This window comes from Buteo buteo, chromosome 3, assembly GCF_964188355.1.
Source record: "Buteo buteo chromosome 3, bButBut1.hap1.1, whole genome shotgun sequence".
In the NCBI taxonomy this organism is placed as follows: domain Eukaryota; kingdom Metazoa; phylum Chordata; class Aves; order Accipitriformes; family Accipitridae; genus Buteo; species Buteo buteo.
In genome coordinates this window covers 6094541-6111613 of record NC_134173.1, presented here as the reverse complement: position 1 = coordinate 6111613, position 17073 = coordinate 6094541, and the positions used below count along the sequence as shown (strand labels likewise).

The 17073-nt window shown below is 42.0% G+C and overlaps 1 protein-coding gene across 7 annotated transcripts in view; it reads right to left on the bottom strand.

Moving 5' to 3' along the window:
- LOC142028843 (poly(rC)-binding protein 3-like) overlaps positions 1 to 17073 on the bottom strand; it is a 522814-nt gene that overhangs the window by 82864 nt on the left and 422877 nt on the right. Inside the window, exon 1 of one of the 7 annotated variants that reach the window (XM_075022734.1) lies at positions 4220 to 4453. The exons of the other annotated variants lie outside the window; for them this stretch is intronic. The gene's annotated coding sequence lies outside the window, so the exon portion shown is untranslated. Of the gene's footprint in view, positions 1 to 4219; positions 4454 to 17073 lie in introns of those variants that run through there. 7 annotated transcript variants of the gene reach the window in all.

Here is a 17073-nt window from a genome sequence, read left to right as displayed (position 1 = left end):
TTCTGTCTCGGTGTGGAAGAGGGATGCTCTGCTCTCCCCTGTCCACCCACTCCGCAGAGGAGCCGCTCAGCGTGAGCAACAAAACACCAGTGTGGAGGGATGGCTGGAGTAAAAATGCTAGCAATGACAAAAAATGAAGCCCTACGCTGACAGCATACGCGCTACAGAAAATGGCAGAGTTACGCTGAAGTCTGGGTGCAGGTGGGTGAAAGTCCCTGTGCCCAGTATTTCCTATCGGGTAGGTGCCTCTGGTGGGTGCAGCCAGAATATCGGGAAACTGAGTCCAAGGTCTCAGGTGCAGTTGAAGCCATCTGAATCCAACCACCTACGGCATTTCCTACGCTGCAGCCATCTCCCAGCTCCTGCAGGAATTCTGGCCAAGCACAGCCTTACTATTTAGACCCATACGTCCTACGACTGCAACCTTAAGACTCACGAACATACAGCCCTGCTCTCACTGTCAAAAACGATGCTGCAAATTCTGCAGACGTTTAAGACGGTAACATCCCATGGACTATCTGGGGGCTTACCTAGCTCAGAGCAAGGGGGAAAAGCCCTCCCCACTCATTGCAGGTGGGTAATAATTGTGACAGCTACGCAGGACCAAAGCAAATGGAAACAACATCTAGTTCTATATGTAGGCTTAACTGTGAGAGCATTAGTCTACACAACAGGCTTTCTAGTAAGGGCAAACTAGACCTATACTACAAGTTTCTGCCAGCATGGGCTATCAAGGGACAAGAAGATGTAATTTTGAGGTGCTAAAGCTCTGCTGATACAACCTTCCAGGCTAATATATGGTCAAAACAACATACCTACCCGAAGTAGTTTACTGTGCTTGGAGACTGTGTACAAGTTACGGTGCGTTCACTCGCTAGTCGAAGCTGTAAACACACAAGGGGTGCACTGGTGGTACGGTACCGCGGGTTTACAAAGCCACGCTACTGTTTACATCACCTGAGCACGTGCCCTCAATTTCACTGGGACTGCTTAAGTGATTGAAGGTATACCAAATCGGGCCTTATCCTTGTGCTGGTAACATTACCTTGAACTCTGCAAGGTGAACAGCCATTTACATCTTCAGTAGATTAAAAGCGTTGGCTTCATTTGAGCTTGCTTTTCCAACAAATTTAATTTGGAGGATTTTGTGTCCCTTTTGTTCCTGGTATGTAAAATGCTAATCCACTTATTTTGGTACATGTCCCTACTTTAAGATGCTTTATGACTGCACACTTGTAGCATTACAATTTATCATATGCTGGCACTGAAAGGAGATTAAATCCAAAATCTTGTAATACTGTGGCAGTTAACACTGGAGCTAGTTCAACCACTGCTTGTCAACAGTTTGATAAACACAATGTTTCTATCCTGCTGGTAAATTGTCTGTAAAGAAAATAAACTTTTTATAAATGCGTTTGCCATTCTCAGGTGTACTGGGATTGATTTATCCGGCTACAGGTTTATCCTGAACTGTTCACAGTGAATAACAAATTGACTGGACAACATACGGCATTTAGTAGTCAAGGACGGTTGTGCATACAACTAACTTGGTTTATCCATTTTGTGCCATCATAGGGTGATCTGGTTCAAATTAATATCACAAAATGATAATAGTAAATTTAATACAACCTGGTTTATACATACCTTCAAAAGGTATTGACAGATCCACATAAACAGAGTTTCTAATTTAACAGTTTAATTAGAGGCTGTTAGTTTCTGACTCTGGTTTCATGCATAATGTAACTAGCCTTTCTAAACCCTGATAGCTCTTTAAATGTGTGCATGAAGCCGAAATAAAATTTCCATGGACTTGGGGAAAAAAAACAATTTGAAATGAACCAAACATTCTCCCTCTATCTATGTACATATGTATTTAAGAACTGTTAAGTGACCCTGAGCCAGCTGAGCTCAGACTCCCAAGCTCCTGGTAACACAGCAGACAAGTCCACGTGCACATTGCACATCCTTATCTCCAGTTTACACGCTATTACTTTCACATCCTTTGCAGCTCCCTAGGTAACCTGACAGATAATGATGAGTATTTCATTAGAAGATGCTGAAATTGCTTTGTTTCCATAAAATATTTGGGTAGTGTCAGATAATGCTATTTCTGACAATTCTCCTTTCTCTTTCTTTCATTAGGAAACTCCCAAGAAGGTGTTGCCACATCAGAAAAATGAAAGCAGAGTTACAGAAACATTTCATGTGATGACAAATGCACTTTAAGAAGTCTCCATCCTTTTTTCTTTCTATTTGCTTCTTTCCTGAAGTCCTCTATCCCCTCAGTCATGCTGATGCAATTGTAAACTGAACTGTACTGAAGTGATTTGACTTGAAAACCAAACCAAACCAAACAAATAAACCCCAAATCTGGATCTGGTTTATAGCACAACCCTACAAATAATCATCTGGCACAACATGGAAGTGGATGAAGAACGGTGCGGGAATGGTGACTTATTAAACTGGCTTTGCTGACTGAGGAAATGTTTGTGTAACCATACCTAGCCATATAAAATAGATGGTAATGAAGAATCAGCTGTCACATTTTTTTCCCTAGCAGTTTTGCCCATTTCTAGTTTGCCAGGTCCAGGAAGGGATGTGTTCATGGAGCTGAATTTCTCAGCAATGTGCAGTGTAACTGCCTTTGTGTCAGCAAAACACAAGGAGCGGTCACTTCTTACTGTTGCTACCTTCATCAGTGTTAGAGCTGCAGTGTTGGTAGTTAACCAAACTGGAAAGATGTGTCAAACAGGGAGGCTAAATTAACCTGCGAATTTTCTTCAACCATTTACACATCACATCACAGGTGTGATCTTTTTTTCTTTTGAAAAGAGAAGCATACTTTTTTTTTTCCAGTTAGCTGTGACAACTAAATGCTCAGTACAGACTGAAAAGTCAAAAAAAAAAAAGTATTTACTGTACTTTCTTATACATTAATTATAACTTTTTAAGAAAATGAAAGCGTTGCTGCAAACACATTTTGATCACTGAATGAAAATGTTCTTTCACATTTCTGAAATGTTTTGAGATCCCCAGAGAGAAGATAATGTGTAAGCCTTACTGTTAAAATCACCACCTCCTCAACCTTAGAGAAACAGTACGCAAAATGCTTACAGTGAATTTTAATGCAGCAGAAATGCAGACGCTATTTCTCCATGACAATTTCTCTTTTTCCCCCCATTTTAGAAAAGTATTTGGGCCCAGATGTTATCAGGTGAAATTCAACAGCAGACGTCATGTCAAAGGCATGCCAAGCACGCTGAATTTATTTTAGTGATCTGCTGGCACTCCAGTGTAAACGGCTCAGTGTTATTAACCAAATTCTCCCTGCTCACCTGAAGTGGATTTAAACTCATTTTTGTCTTGCTAGAAGAACCACACAAGAGTAATCTGATTAGTTTAGAAGCTGCTAATCTGCTGCTAATTTAGAAGATGCTTAAAGTGAAGCGTGTGGCAAGGAACAACAACTAGTACCAGCAGGTTTCTTGCTTTTCCCATCAAAGACCCAGAAGCAAACTTCACCATCCCATTTCTATGCCAGTGTCCTGGCATGTCTTTGTATAACCATCTTATTCTGACAATTTTGCTAATGTGATTTTTGGAGATGGGTTGAAACCGAGACCCAAATGAGAATGCCGAACTCTGAAGTGGCACTTCTTCCTAACTCTACCCACAAGTACAATTCCACCAAGCCCCAACAGACAGATCTAAGCTTCAAAACTGGGCCCTACCTTTTTTTTTTTCCCTCCATTAAAAAATATAATTCCTTATATTACATTTTAATAATCTGCAGTATCTTGCCCAATGACCATAAGGCTCTGCAAAATATTTGCAGTTCCTCATTAAGCCTCTCTACATCAGGAAAGGATTGTTGCTTCTGGTTAGCTGGAGGGGACCTGCCGGTGACCACAAAATCACGAAGATCTAAGCAGCTAAGGGTCGCACGCTCCTAACATCTCCCCGGAGGTCCTGCTGTCCTCCGTAACTCACTGGTTCAAGCTCATGATCCACATCTTGCTCACTAAACCAAAACCTGCGTTGACACTTGTGCCCGGCTCTAGGCTCCAAACTTGCCTTCGCTGTCTTCTGCAGGCTTGGTAGCCTGGTGGCCTCCTGCCAACACCGTCTTTGGACCAACTCGAATTGTTCTAAGTCTTCAAACCTGGACAGACACCCCTTCTCCCTGCGTAACGAACCCCAGAGAAAGACCATTTCTCACCATTGGCTTGCACCCTCCAGACTTGGGATGACACCGTGTCCAAAGCTCAGGCTGTCCCACAGCTGGGTCCCCTCTGCTGCCGTTCCAACTCTGTCGGAAACCTTGGCGAGCAGATCAGCCCGGCTGGCCCACGGCCAGCAGCCAGGAGGAAAGGATAAGCCTGTCTGGACTTCTCCTTTCCCAAAGAGCCGGTTGCTAATCCCAATGCCTTCCTTCTCCTTGCCGCCCTTAGGCAGTGGCAGCAGTGAAGTCTCCTGCCTCAAGTTCATCCGATTCGGACACAAGACTGTCATTTCCGTTCCTGAAGTCATCCTCCCTCTTCATCACACAATCATCAATTCCTAGATTAACTTCTTCGACAACATCCTCATTCATTACGCCAAACTGATTCATGCCCCGAACACGGCTCATCCCGTGCCCAAAGGGAATGCTGCTCCTCTGGAGAAACGGCTGCAGTGATGTCATTCGTGACTGTAACACAATATGTATGTATAATAAGGTCAAATTGAAGGCACAGAAGAAACCAAACATCTGGCTTTTCCTAACTTCCAAGAGCTTGTTTCTGCCACTTTAAAGTTCTTCTCATGTTGTTTTTCGGCGCAATGCTACGTACTCTTTGTTAAGCACTGACAGTGGGGTTGGTGCCACAGTGGAAACGGATATAAATAGAGTCTCTGTCTTGAGGAATATCCCTTCAAGCAAAAAAAGATGCGGAAAAGGAAAGAGCCTGAACCCCTTTGGCCTCACAGAACTTCATGGTCTTCACCTCCCCCCGCCAGCAAAGTGAAACCTACAGCCATCGCAGCCCTGCACCACTACTAGGGGACACGCAGGGGAATTCCTTCAGATGGGAATAAAGCTAAATACCACCTAAGTCTGTATTGCTACCAGTCTACAGTGTAGCAGCATTTACAGCACAGATATTAAGTCCCCAGTGTCCCACCAACCTTCATTCGTAAGCATAGTCTGGGTGGTTTTTTGGTTGGGTTTGGTTTGGGTTTTTTTGAGCAAACAACTTGTGCTTTGAGCCTCCTCAGAATGGAGGCTAAGCCTTAACAATTACTACATTAAGCTTCATTGTTCTAATAAATATCACGTCCACTTTCGTTCTGCTTTACAATTAACATCACATAATGCACAAGTCATCACACACTGTGATTTTTTTAAATGAGAGTCAGAGCTGTACCGCATGCAAGCGACCAACACCAAGGAAAAGCAGCACTACCTTTGGTTCTGCCCTCTCCTTCCTCGCCAACCACAGCCCTCTCCCTACTATGCTCAGTCCGTTTCCATTTCTAAAAAGTGCAATTTTAATATGCTGAGAATTTTAGGCACTCCAACAATTTGTAGACACGTTCGAGCTTCTGACTATAAAGGGTCACTCTATGCTAAATTAAAAAGGACTGAATAATCATTTATTTTAAACAAAGACTCTTTTGTTCCCTGAAGTTGTTGCTATGCACATTGATGCGGGAATATAACTTGATCACAGGGAACAAGAAAGCTTTGTAGTTTGCATTTTTTTGGCTTACAGATGCAGTCCTGTTCACAGTGGTCACAAAGACATCACTTGATTTTTCACCAGGGTTAGTAATGAAACAATCTTTTCTTGCTAACGTTTAGTGCTGCACAATTAATACACAACTGTAATACAACAGACCTGTCTTTATGGGTTTTGCGGCTGGAAAGCCTGGTTTTTGCACAGTGTTTCTTAGTGTTTCAGACACTGAATGGTACCAGTGATGGGCAAGGGGTGATGGCTTGCAGTCAGTCCAGCCGTGCCTCTGCACAGCCAGTTCACAGGGTTCAAGCCAGATCCCAGACCTGCTCACGCTGTCCCCTGCGGCCTTTTGCTTTCCATTTTGGACACGCCATGAGGTTCTCCGTAGCATAAGGCAAGGCTGCCGCGGAGAAACAATCCTCTCGGGGCAGATTTGTGGCAGGAGTGATAAAGTTGGAGGCAGAGAAGACCGACTCAAACCCTGGAAGCCATCGGAGCCTGCTGCTGCGGTGCAGTTGTGAGCACAGACAGGCGGTCAGAGGAGCAATCTGGCCTCAGACCAGGTCTGGGACAGCTCGGGGCATTCCAAAAGCATGGGCTGTTTTCATTTGCGGTCCTGTAGGTTTAAGTGCTCACTTGCACATGGGCCTTTAGCTAAGGAAAATGAGTTTACAAAGCATATTTCATTTAAGAAAAAATGAAACGGGGCCATGGATATGTGAAATGACTTTGGGAGCTGAGGCAAAAAAAACCCCAAACCCAAACATTTCTTGCTGTTGAGTGGGTTTTCAGTAAGACACTCAAAGCCTGCAAACAATATTTTCTCTTCTTTGACCGCAGCAAACTGCATCTTCACTAACCCTGGCATCGGAGAAAATCAGCTATCGCTGCCCTTCTCCAGTTACAGCTGAATCACTCTTGGCTCTGCAAGCAGGGCAAGGATGGGAACTTGAGCCTGGAGAGGCGGAAAAACTTCCTCAATACCCTTCCCAAAGAAATATTTGTGCTAAGAGTCTGCTTTAAGACTGTCAGGATGTGAAGGTATTGTCTTGTTCTCTGCTGGAGCACGAGCATATATGATGTGAGGCACCAAGTAGCTTAGCAACTCAGGAATAGCAAGCAATGCAAATCATTTCATAGAGCAGCACATAAAGTAATAGTCTTTTTGCCACTGCCTGATATCAATGGCAACTTGGACGGAGCACTTTTCACCCGTCTATAATTCTGATCTATAATTCACTTGATTTTGTCATGCTGAGTTATCATACGGTCTTACACTGAAAGCAACTTCATTTATCAGTTAACCTCACCTGACAAGGGGAAACTGTAATATTATTGCATTTTACATGAAAGAAAATAGGGTATCGGTTAAAAAATTGGAATAGACTGCCTATTTCAAGGACTCTTCTAATGAAACGAGTTCGATGTGCTTTTCTGGCACTGCTAATACTAATTTTCACTGAGCGTGTGTATTTAGTGATGTTCCGTATCGGGGATGTCACAATGCACCTAATTTGTTCACAACGATTCAGCAAAACCATTAAAACAGGCAGACCACAACGACCTTCTTTGGTTCAGCGGCAAAATTGCATCCACTCGCTTTAACCTGAAGCACACTTCCAAGCGTGTGATGGACATGATGTTAGGTGAGCGTTCACACACGGGTTTGCTGAGGCAGTGGGATTAGTGCAGGACAAGAGCGAATACTCTGTTGCCTTAACATGATGCCTTCACCCTGGGGAAGCTCCCTTTCCTTCTTATTTCCTCTGCAAAGAAAATCTAGCTGTCAAGTGTCAGTCTGAACTCAGACTAAAACGTTGATAAGATTTCAACAACATAAAACTGCCTTGTTGGTTTCCAAGCTTCGCAACGACTAGAAATAATGTCAGAAAAATAGAAGTACCTACTTATAACATATGGAAGCTTGAATTAAAATCAACATTTCATGATTTTCTGCACCCTACCCTAATGTATGGGGTCTAGAATAATGTTTAAAGTCAAATTCTCAGGATGTAAAAAACCCACCAACAACAGAGCTCTTGCTCGCCTGTTTTTTTGGCTCTTCAGTTTGGTTCTGCTCTGTTAAGCTAGGATGAAATCACAGCAAACACTACACTAACTCTTCTGTTAATTAACAACCTGCTTCGCAACTGCACTTTTCATTCCCACAAAAAGTGCTGCATTTTCACAAAGTATCACTTGTAGTAAGGCATTCAAACATGCTAATGGCAGCTTTGCCTCCCAGGGAGATGTATGGGCTTACTCTGCATTAAAGACTTCTGAGTTGATTTCCTTTTATTACTGTTGTTATAACTATTGGAAAAAAAAATAAATAGAATTTGTTTTGGTTTTGCAAACTTGCACAAGAACAGATAAAGTGATACCCTGATATGCTTTTCAAAGATACACATAACCCAGCTAGGTTTACAACAGTGTCACAGAAATGCAGATCGGAGAGGGGCTGGGAACAAAAATTCTTGAGACATCCCTGGTTTTTTCCACATCACAGAAATGGAAGACAGACTACTCTGCATTGGCTATGATGGGAACGGGACAGAGAAACGACTGCAGACTGTGCAAAACAGATGTGACTGTAAATTGCAACATATGCAAATTGTTCAGTGTAGGTTCCTATAAACATTGTATTATTTTTTTTTTTAATGATCTTCACTTGTATTGTTATTGAGTATTTCAGGCTTTATTCCTTTGCTTTATTTTTATCCGGTTGCTGGGTAGTAATAACAATGATTGAAAAGTTTAGTCACAAGACAACAGGATCCAGCATTTGGTTATTGCAAATGCTTCTTTACTGTAAACACTGACATATGCGAATGAAGAATCTGGGTCAAAAAAGCACAACAGAGGATGCTACCTGCCTTTATACTGAATAGAAGGCAGCTGGGAAATTGGCAAGCTTTAGTACAGAAACAGTAGGAAACTGCTTCAATGAGATGATTTATTTTTTTGTAAGGGCATTTTTAGATGTTCAGCCAAAATGAGAAAAGTTGGTGTTTCCTCTTGAATTAATGCTTCACTTTCCAATAGATCTAAGCATCTGCGGCTCCTATTTCACTGTCCGTGCAGCAGTGAAATTTGTCTTGCTAGGCACCTCTGTGCTGATTGTATTGCTAAATAAATTAGGAGAGGACTGGACCTGTGGGTCTGGGTAGAAGCACTCTTCAGAATAGTTGTCCACTGCTAGACAGGGAGAGAAGAGATGCCTTGGAGAACATGTTACTAGGAAACTGCCTGGGAAGAGAAGCCCCAGGGATCTTGCTGTATCTTGAAAGCAGCTGCTATACCGCTAACATACGATAATCTGCCTGGAAGATTCTAGGGTAATGTTATAACTACAATAAAATCGATGATGCAATTTTTGACCACGTGTAAGTGGTGGGAGATTGTACAAGAGACAAAAACCAGGCCACTGCATGAAGACAATGGCTGGAGCGCATCAGCAGTAAGTTCACAGGGCATGGAGAAATGAACACAACGGGGCCAGAGAGCCCCAGACCAATTTACAATGAGTCATGAATCTCCAAAATAACAAATCAATGTAGACAACATATCCAGTCGTCATCCAAACTACATGGCCCTTTCTGAACCAGATCTTGAAAAGAGTAATTTGTCCCTTGAAACTAAGCATTACAATGAACCTTTTTTCAATGAAAAGTCAACTAATATCTTTTATATTTCCTAAAAACAAAACAAACAAACAAAAGAATTCAATAGACAAACACATTTGATTATATAGACGTTATTCGTTGAAGGTGTGGCCCAACTTGAAAATGTCATGTGTCAACACACAGAGCACATTATGCATTGTCATTCTTCCAGTTGTATTTGTACACAAACTTAGTCAAACAAAGCTAGCAGAATTTTTTTTTTACACCATTTTTCTGAAAATATATATGCAAATCACATATACAAAGCCTTGACTACCTTGATCTCACTAGATGTTTTCAGTAGGACTAATAAAAGTCTAGAGTAAATTAATTTAGCTTATTGGTATTACTGCGTAGGGAAGGGCAAGGCAGATTACGCTCCAATTTACAGCGCTAAAAATAGTTAGATACACTCACTGTAGGTGTTTTAAAAAGAGGATCTTATTTTAAAAGAAAAGAAATATTTTTTAAAAGTTCCTCTAAATCCATACTTATCTGCAAAAGTTAAGTTCCTGAAAACTAACATTAAAAGCCTAGGACTCCCCTTGTGGAAACCACCAGGAGCTCTGCCATGAGAATAAATGGCAGCCACATCAATGGCAGCAGAAGCGGTAGATAAATTAATTGTCTACAAGCACACCTTTATTTAAAAAAAACCCCATAGGCATAAGATCAATTTGTTACAACGTAGATGTTAGGTGTTACAGAGTCAATTAATGAAATGAAAAGTTAGGGTAAATCCATCACTGCCAATTAAGATGTATTAAAGATAATATTGTCTCTTTGGTGTTCTTACAAATTTAAAGGCATTTACCCTTAGGCTATTGTTATTCAGCTCTTGTACGTGAGCATTAGCCCGTGTCTTAATGATGCTTGATAACAGATACACTGTAATGGGCTGTTTTCTTCATTTAAAGGTGAACTGCCAAGCAAAAAGACTATGTCCCTACTGTTGCTTTAGAATGTATTAAAGAACCGCAGTAGCAGGACTGAGTATTTTTCCGTAAATACTGTGTGCTAACATCTTTTGTCTTGTCTTCTCTTTCAGCCCCTTCTCCAGGCAGGGGCTCTGAGCAACGCAGCATCTCGTTTTGTTAAAGCTTTATCGTTCGCTCCTTTTGAAACGCACAAGCTGCTTTAGCTTGAGCTTTGAGAAGATTTTGAACTCGCACGCTGTCTGGATCCGGGTGTTTCCTCCATCGCCGAAAAGGGGGCAGTTGGTTTTGGGAACTTGCACAACACCTGGATGCCCGTTTTCTTCTGCTCCCACGCACCTCGAAGAGGGGACGCGTAAGCCCGGAGCTGCTCAGTGATGAACAACCGTGCTGTTGCACTTGAAGGCACGTGTGCTGCCGGGCTGGAAGGAACAGGGAAGGCCTGCGGCCACCCCACAAACTCAAGGTGGATCCGGACCCTGCTGTTGGGTTTAGATATACTTCAGACAGTCCCTAAAACTTCTTTGGATGACTTCGTTTATTGTCTTTGAGAATCCCACTGCTATTGCTTAACCTCCAGTGACAGGGAGACTGTTCCCAATGCATGATTAGATACATACAGGAGCACAAAGTAATGAACAAGAACCTATATTCTCCCTTAGGAAAGCAGGACCCGTTATCAGTACCAGCAGTGATGCAGATGGACACTCCACTGAATGGTTAAAACCATTTGAGATGAAGGACAAGGCCTAGTTTTCCAAGACAACACCCCCCAAAAAGCGTCAGCTTCTTGAGTGGGAACTTCTTTGTTTAGATAAAGAAAACCTTTGAACTAAGCTCTTCCCTGGTACGCTCAGAGAAGGGTTTCTATTGCACCACGCTTACACAAACCGCTAGCCCTGGTGGGGATGGCCAGAAGGGAAGACTAAAGGTGTCCTTCGCCTCTCTCTGTAACGAAACGAGGAGCGGTACTCACCCTACAAAGAGCAGGCTGTGCCCTTTGCTGACATGGCAGAAGGGCTGTCCTAGGCATTAGCATTATAGGAGGCAGATGAAAAAGAGATTTGTCAATCTCTCATGTCTTGCTGGTTGTATAAAATGCACTATGTTAGAACTAAATAGTGCTGCTAATGAAATCATATTGTTAAACAAAGCCATTTAACATGGACAAGCATTAATCAAAATTAATTACTTCATTTTTAAACACCGTCCCTGTTAAAAATAGGAGATCATTGAAGATCTTTCCTTGTTGAGAAAACACAATTAATACAAGACAGTACTTCCACTCCCCTTAAAGGCATCACTGAGCTTCCATGGGAGGAGACAACTGATGCTGTGGAGAAAAAGGCATTTTCCTCCCAATGCCACCCTGCTGTCCTCTCCCATCCCTGCCCATCAGCTTTGAAGAGGGCAAGACACAGCTCTCTGTTGATTCACTGGGCACAGTTTTAGCCATCTCAATGAATGAATCTGAAGGTAGAAACAAAAGAATTGTAACGTTTTGTTCTACACACTGAGCCTCAAAGGTCTTGATCTTGAAATGTCACTGGTCAGAGATGTCCAAATAAATATCCTTCAGCCAGAATTGTAACCTTTAATAAAAAGGTACAAGTACTTCCTAAGGTTATATGTCTTCAGCACAAACACAATGTATACAAATAAAAACAAATCCAACACCACAGCTGGTCTTTAATGGCACTTAATTTACATGACTGAACCAGAATTGAGTGTTTATGGAACTGGCAAAGGATTGAAACCATGATTTTACCTTCAAACTGCTACTAAAAAAAGCCTCCCTCCGCTTCCATAGATGCTTCCCAATGCATTACCTTTTCAGTAACGCGTGCTAGGAGATCTAATCAGAGATGAGTGTTTACTGAAATACAAATCCACAGCTAGTTGCTCCTTCAGACAGCAAAATTCACCTCAGAGTAATTTCACTTTTTGCAGAAGACCAGCAAGTTTTAAGTCCCTCTTGAACTTTCAAACTAGGGTTTAAGTAAGACTTAGGAGAGGTATAGTTATGATGTTGACCACCTGCCTGAATCCTTAGCTTAGCTGTGAAGCAGAGCATACAGAACACGAGGCGACAAGCCTTGTGTTCAGTGGTGTCCAAGGCTGATGATACACCTAATAAAAACCAGCACAGGTACCTCCATATTCATCATCCTTTCTTAGGAGTCAATTACCCACCATCTATGCAAATTCATTTGAGTCTTCCTTGTGTTGAACATAAAATTGCACCACGTCAGGTCAGTTTGAAAGGCTGGATTTCTTGTTGGCTGAAGTCCACATCTCTCTTCTTGCTGTACTTCAATGCCAGCTGCAAACTTCTAGTAAAGCTGCAGTATTCTATTTATTTATTTATTAAAATTAAGCCTCACATTAACACTGATAAATAATCCACGTTAACACTCACGGAGCTCAAAACTCCTTGGGACCAGTGACTCTATCCAGCCTTTCTTTTCTCCAGCACAAAGGAAGTCCCCAGCCACATTTTCACCCCATCAACCCAAGCTCAAGCTTTTAAGAGCAACTGCATCTCCAATGCTCTGCTACCACCCTCGTTTTCAAACTGTTGAGGTTTGCCATCGACCTCAGGGAGGTAAGTCCAGGACCCCCAACGCGTGAGCTCCAGAACAGGGAGCACCGAGTGAGCTGCTCTAGAAGCGCTGAATTTCAGCAGGCTGTCACCCAGCTTTGTTCTCTTCTCTCTCTTCAGTTTCAATATCCTCATTCTGATGTAAACTCCACATAATTTCTCTGCTTTTCTCTTCTTATTCACGTAGATCGTAAAACTGGCTTTTCATTTCAACTGCTCATAAGCTGATCTGCTACATCACTGTCAGAAATTAATACTCCACCTAGCAAATTGCCACAATTACATTACTAGTAAGTTTTGATATTTCTATGACGACAAAAACCACATGAGAGAGGAACCACTTTGTAAAGAGAAAATTGTCCCTGTTATTTACAGGTGTGTCTGTGCAAAGGGCAATTTTCTGACACCCTGTTTTATTCAGTAAGCTGAAAAGAATCTCCCTGCCCAAAATATGCTTAAGAAAATGCATGCAATTATTTAATTAGCTACTGCAATTTTGTGTAGTCCATGTAAGGTTTTCTGTAGAAATCCCCCAGTTGATGGGACTTCACTGGAAGGACTCCAGGAGTTCTCTTCATGCTGCACAAGAATGCTTCCACCCCACAATATCAGGTGAAAAACGTGTCACCTCCTAACAACATACTGTTCAGTACTATTTGTGCTTAGCATGGGAGGCACTGGTGGCACAAGTATTTGGTGCAAATAACTGTAAGTAGAGACAGTGGTGTGGATTCAATCTGCCATCCTGGATTCTGGCTGAATGCCTCTAAACCACAACCTCTCACGCAAACTGCACAAAAGCTTACACATAGTGACTGCTACCAAATAAGGCTATATCATTTCTATTTAGCACAATAACAAACAAAAATAAAATTATCACTAAGCACAGAAGTTAAAAACATCTACCTGTTTATACTACCCTGGAAATATCTTGATGCAAGTAAACATTCCGCCAGGAGTGGAGCATGATACCCATTAAATAAAGAATAATGGCATTCTATCAACGAACATGGAGGTATGTGCCCAATCCATGTAACATGTTGAAGAAAATGTGGTATCAGAAAGGGGCAGGACGGCCAGCTGAAGAGAAACTGGTGCAATTTCCTACTCTGCCATAGATCTGCTGGGAGATCTTGGGGGACCACTGCTCGGTAAGCATGGCTTAACAGTCTCGATGCTTTTCTGTTCAAGGCACTGAGAAATCTCTTGGGGAGACATACTAAGAGATCAGTTAGGGTACAGCTAGGGACGTCTCATTTAAAGGGCTAGAAAGAACTGAAATGCTCAGAAACCTCTAAGAGCCTCTCCATGGCGTCAGGTGGTACCTTGCCCTGTTGTATGGATAAGGCCATTTTGATGTGAGTAGCTGAGAAGCAGTTGTGTCGATACCTAATTCAGTAATAAATTCTAATTTGACCATCTTTTCACCATTCCTTCCAGGGAGGCAAAATCTGAAATCAAGGATAAAACTTTGAGGTATCTTACATCCCTCCCCCTTCTCCCCCAAGAAAGTTTAGGAATGAGTCTTAGGTGGGTGGATGCTGGTTCAGCCATTCGTACATTTGTATTGAAAAACAAAACAAAACCTACATTTATAGTTAGGAAAGTCATTCCAGGAAGCTGTGAGAAAGCAAAACATCATTGGGGAGCTCATTTAGAGAAAGCACAGCAGGATATGCAGCCACAGAAAAACAATATTCAAAAAATCTGACCTAGATAACAGTATTTCCTAGTGACTGGAGTTCATTAAAAACATCAGATTAAAAATGTACTGCACTGGATTCTTTGAAGCCCGAGTGTCACATTCAGTTTAAATAACCCAATCCAGCTAAAAATAAGAGCAACTTTTGTTTTTTTCCTTACAAAAAAACAACAACAAAGCAAGCTGAGAGTTCTGCTATTAAGAAGAGGCTAATAATAAGTCAGTATGAAAGAGAGCTCTGACTTTGTAGGGTTTTATATGAGTGAATGCTTTCTTTGGCTATAAGCGACGCTGATAAGCTCACAGTCCTGAGCGTTGGGTTCAAAGAGATTCCAAATGGAAAAGCAAAACTCAGCAGAAAGTCTCAAAGTTTCCACACTACAAAACTAAAGCATTTTCACGTAATTTTAGTGGAAAATCACGATGATTAAATTATGCTGTCTCATGTGTTAGCACACATTAGGAAGTCTCCCTCAAGCCTTTCCTACTTCCCTGCTTCTCCCTGAGTGCTGCAGTGAAAATCCTTCTTACAAAAGGAGGCTCAGTTGTGTCCCTCACAGAGACGAAGAAGGGAGAATCAAACCCTTTCCTCCTTGAGAAAGCTTTGGAGTTGTGTTGAATACAGCCCCAGGTTACCTCTCCATTTCAAGAAGCTACTCACAAGCTTCTATACTCAAAGTGAAGCATGTGCTTAAGCACTATACTAATGCCAAAGTGCTTTTCTACATCAAGCCTATATTCACCTTACAAGTAGACGTGGTTTACTTCAAAAGCTTTACTGTCATGTCAGCATGAATAAAGGGATGAGATTCATGAACTCGTCCATATTTTCTTGTAAAAATAACATCATGCATCACAAAATATTTTCTAGTGTAAACTCAAAACTTTAGGTCCGTGCAGAAGGTCCTCTGGACTTCTCCATGTCTGAAAAAGACACTCTCCCCACCCAACAAAAACCATAATCTAATCTCTAGTTTAAAATTTGCTAAAAGAGAAGAATCACAGAACTGCAACCAACATAAACACACCTTCATGCTTACCACATTCAAGGAATTTGACAGTTTCTTAAAAATTACTCCAGAAGCAGCTTTGAATTGTACAACTGCTTTATACCTACTGGCTGCATGGTTAGCCATTTGTCACTTGATAGTATTTATTTTTGCCCTGAAACAGTTACAGGAGCCAAACTAAGATCTTTTAGAAAACACTAAAATAATGTAGGTAGATGAGCGTGCTCCATTCTAGTCATTATTTACTTACTAATCAATCGTATTTGATATTCACTTCTTATCCATCAAGTCTTTTCCAAGCAAACCCATTAAAGAAGGCCAATTAGAAGATGACTACAGTTACTAGCTAATATAGGGCCCATTCATCCCCTGAAGATAGCAAAATACTGGTCAACCGTGTTGCAGGAAAGAAAAGGTTCATTGCAACTTCTGCCACCTGGACAGTAAGCACTGCGCAAACCAATCCCTACTGGATTTAACCGTGGTTTACCGAAGGGGTTGCCGGTGCTCCCATCCTCTTCCCACAGTTAAATCTGATGAGTTAGTGACCCAAAGTCCCAGCCACCTCAGCTCACACGCTGCCTCAACGCCAAATAAAACCTGAAGGTGGATTACACTGCCCTGGGCTGGGACCTGCAGTGGCTGAGGAGCAGGCACATTACTTTTTGCTCTTTTTACCTCAAGGATAACAAATTCCAGCAGAAGCAGGGCAAAGTAATTGGCACTAACTTCTTAGACCGCCTTGGCCTGAATCAACAGAGCTCTTCAATCACAGCCCGTGGAGCAAAACCCAGCCCTGCTCCCCATCCGCTCCATCTAAGTTCCCCACAAAAGGATTTGCTAAAGTATATGGCAATTGCTTTTCTTTTGTTGCCCCAATCACTGACAAATCTCTGGAATGAAACTTGTTATAACTCATTTCACCAAGAAGATGAAATTTCTTCTCAGACAGGCAGTTCTGCCTAGTAAGGCAGCTCAGCTACTTGCGTGGCTTTGGATCTCGGGCAAATTTGCAGACTTACCAGAATGAAAACTGAGCAAAACAGCCTCGTGTGTTTTAACTGATTTAACTCTTGCATTTTAGAGTTACTATTTTTAGGCCTCGCAGGCTGACATCATCTCCTTGCAGGGCCAGTAATCAGAAGTTAAACTTGGTACCTTGGAGTCGGTGCTCTTCCACCCGGGATTTTCGCAGATCACCTCAGAAGTCCTAACACAAGCGGTGCCTGTCCAAGTGTCTCTAGTGACAGTGACTGCTTGGCAGTCATCTGCAAGACCTCCCTAGCATTTTCTTTCTTACTCTCAAGAACAACACATTACTTCACTGTATTCAGACTTCAAGGCTATCTATAATATAAAACGGCTACAAGGTCCTCCTGCTGCTTCAGGGATCGCTGGCAGCAACCTTTTGCTGGATGTTGATTTACTACATTTGGTAC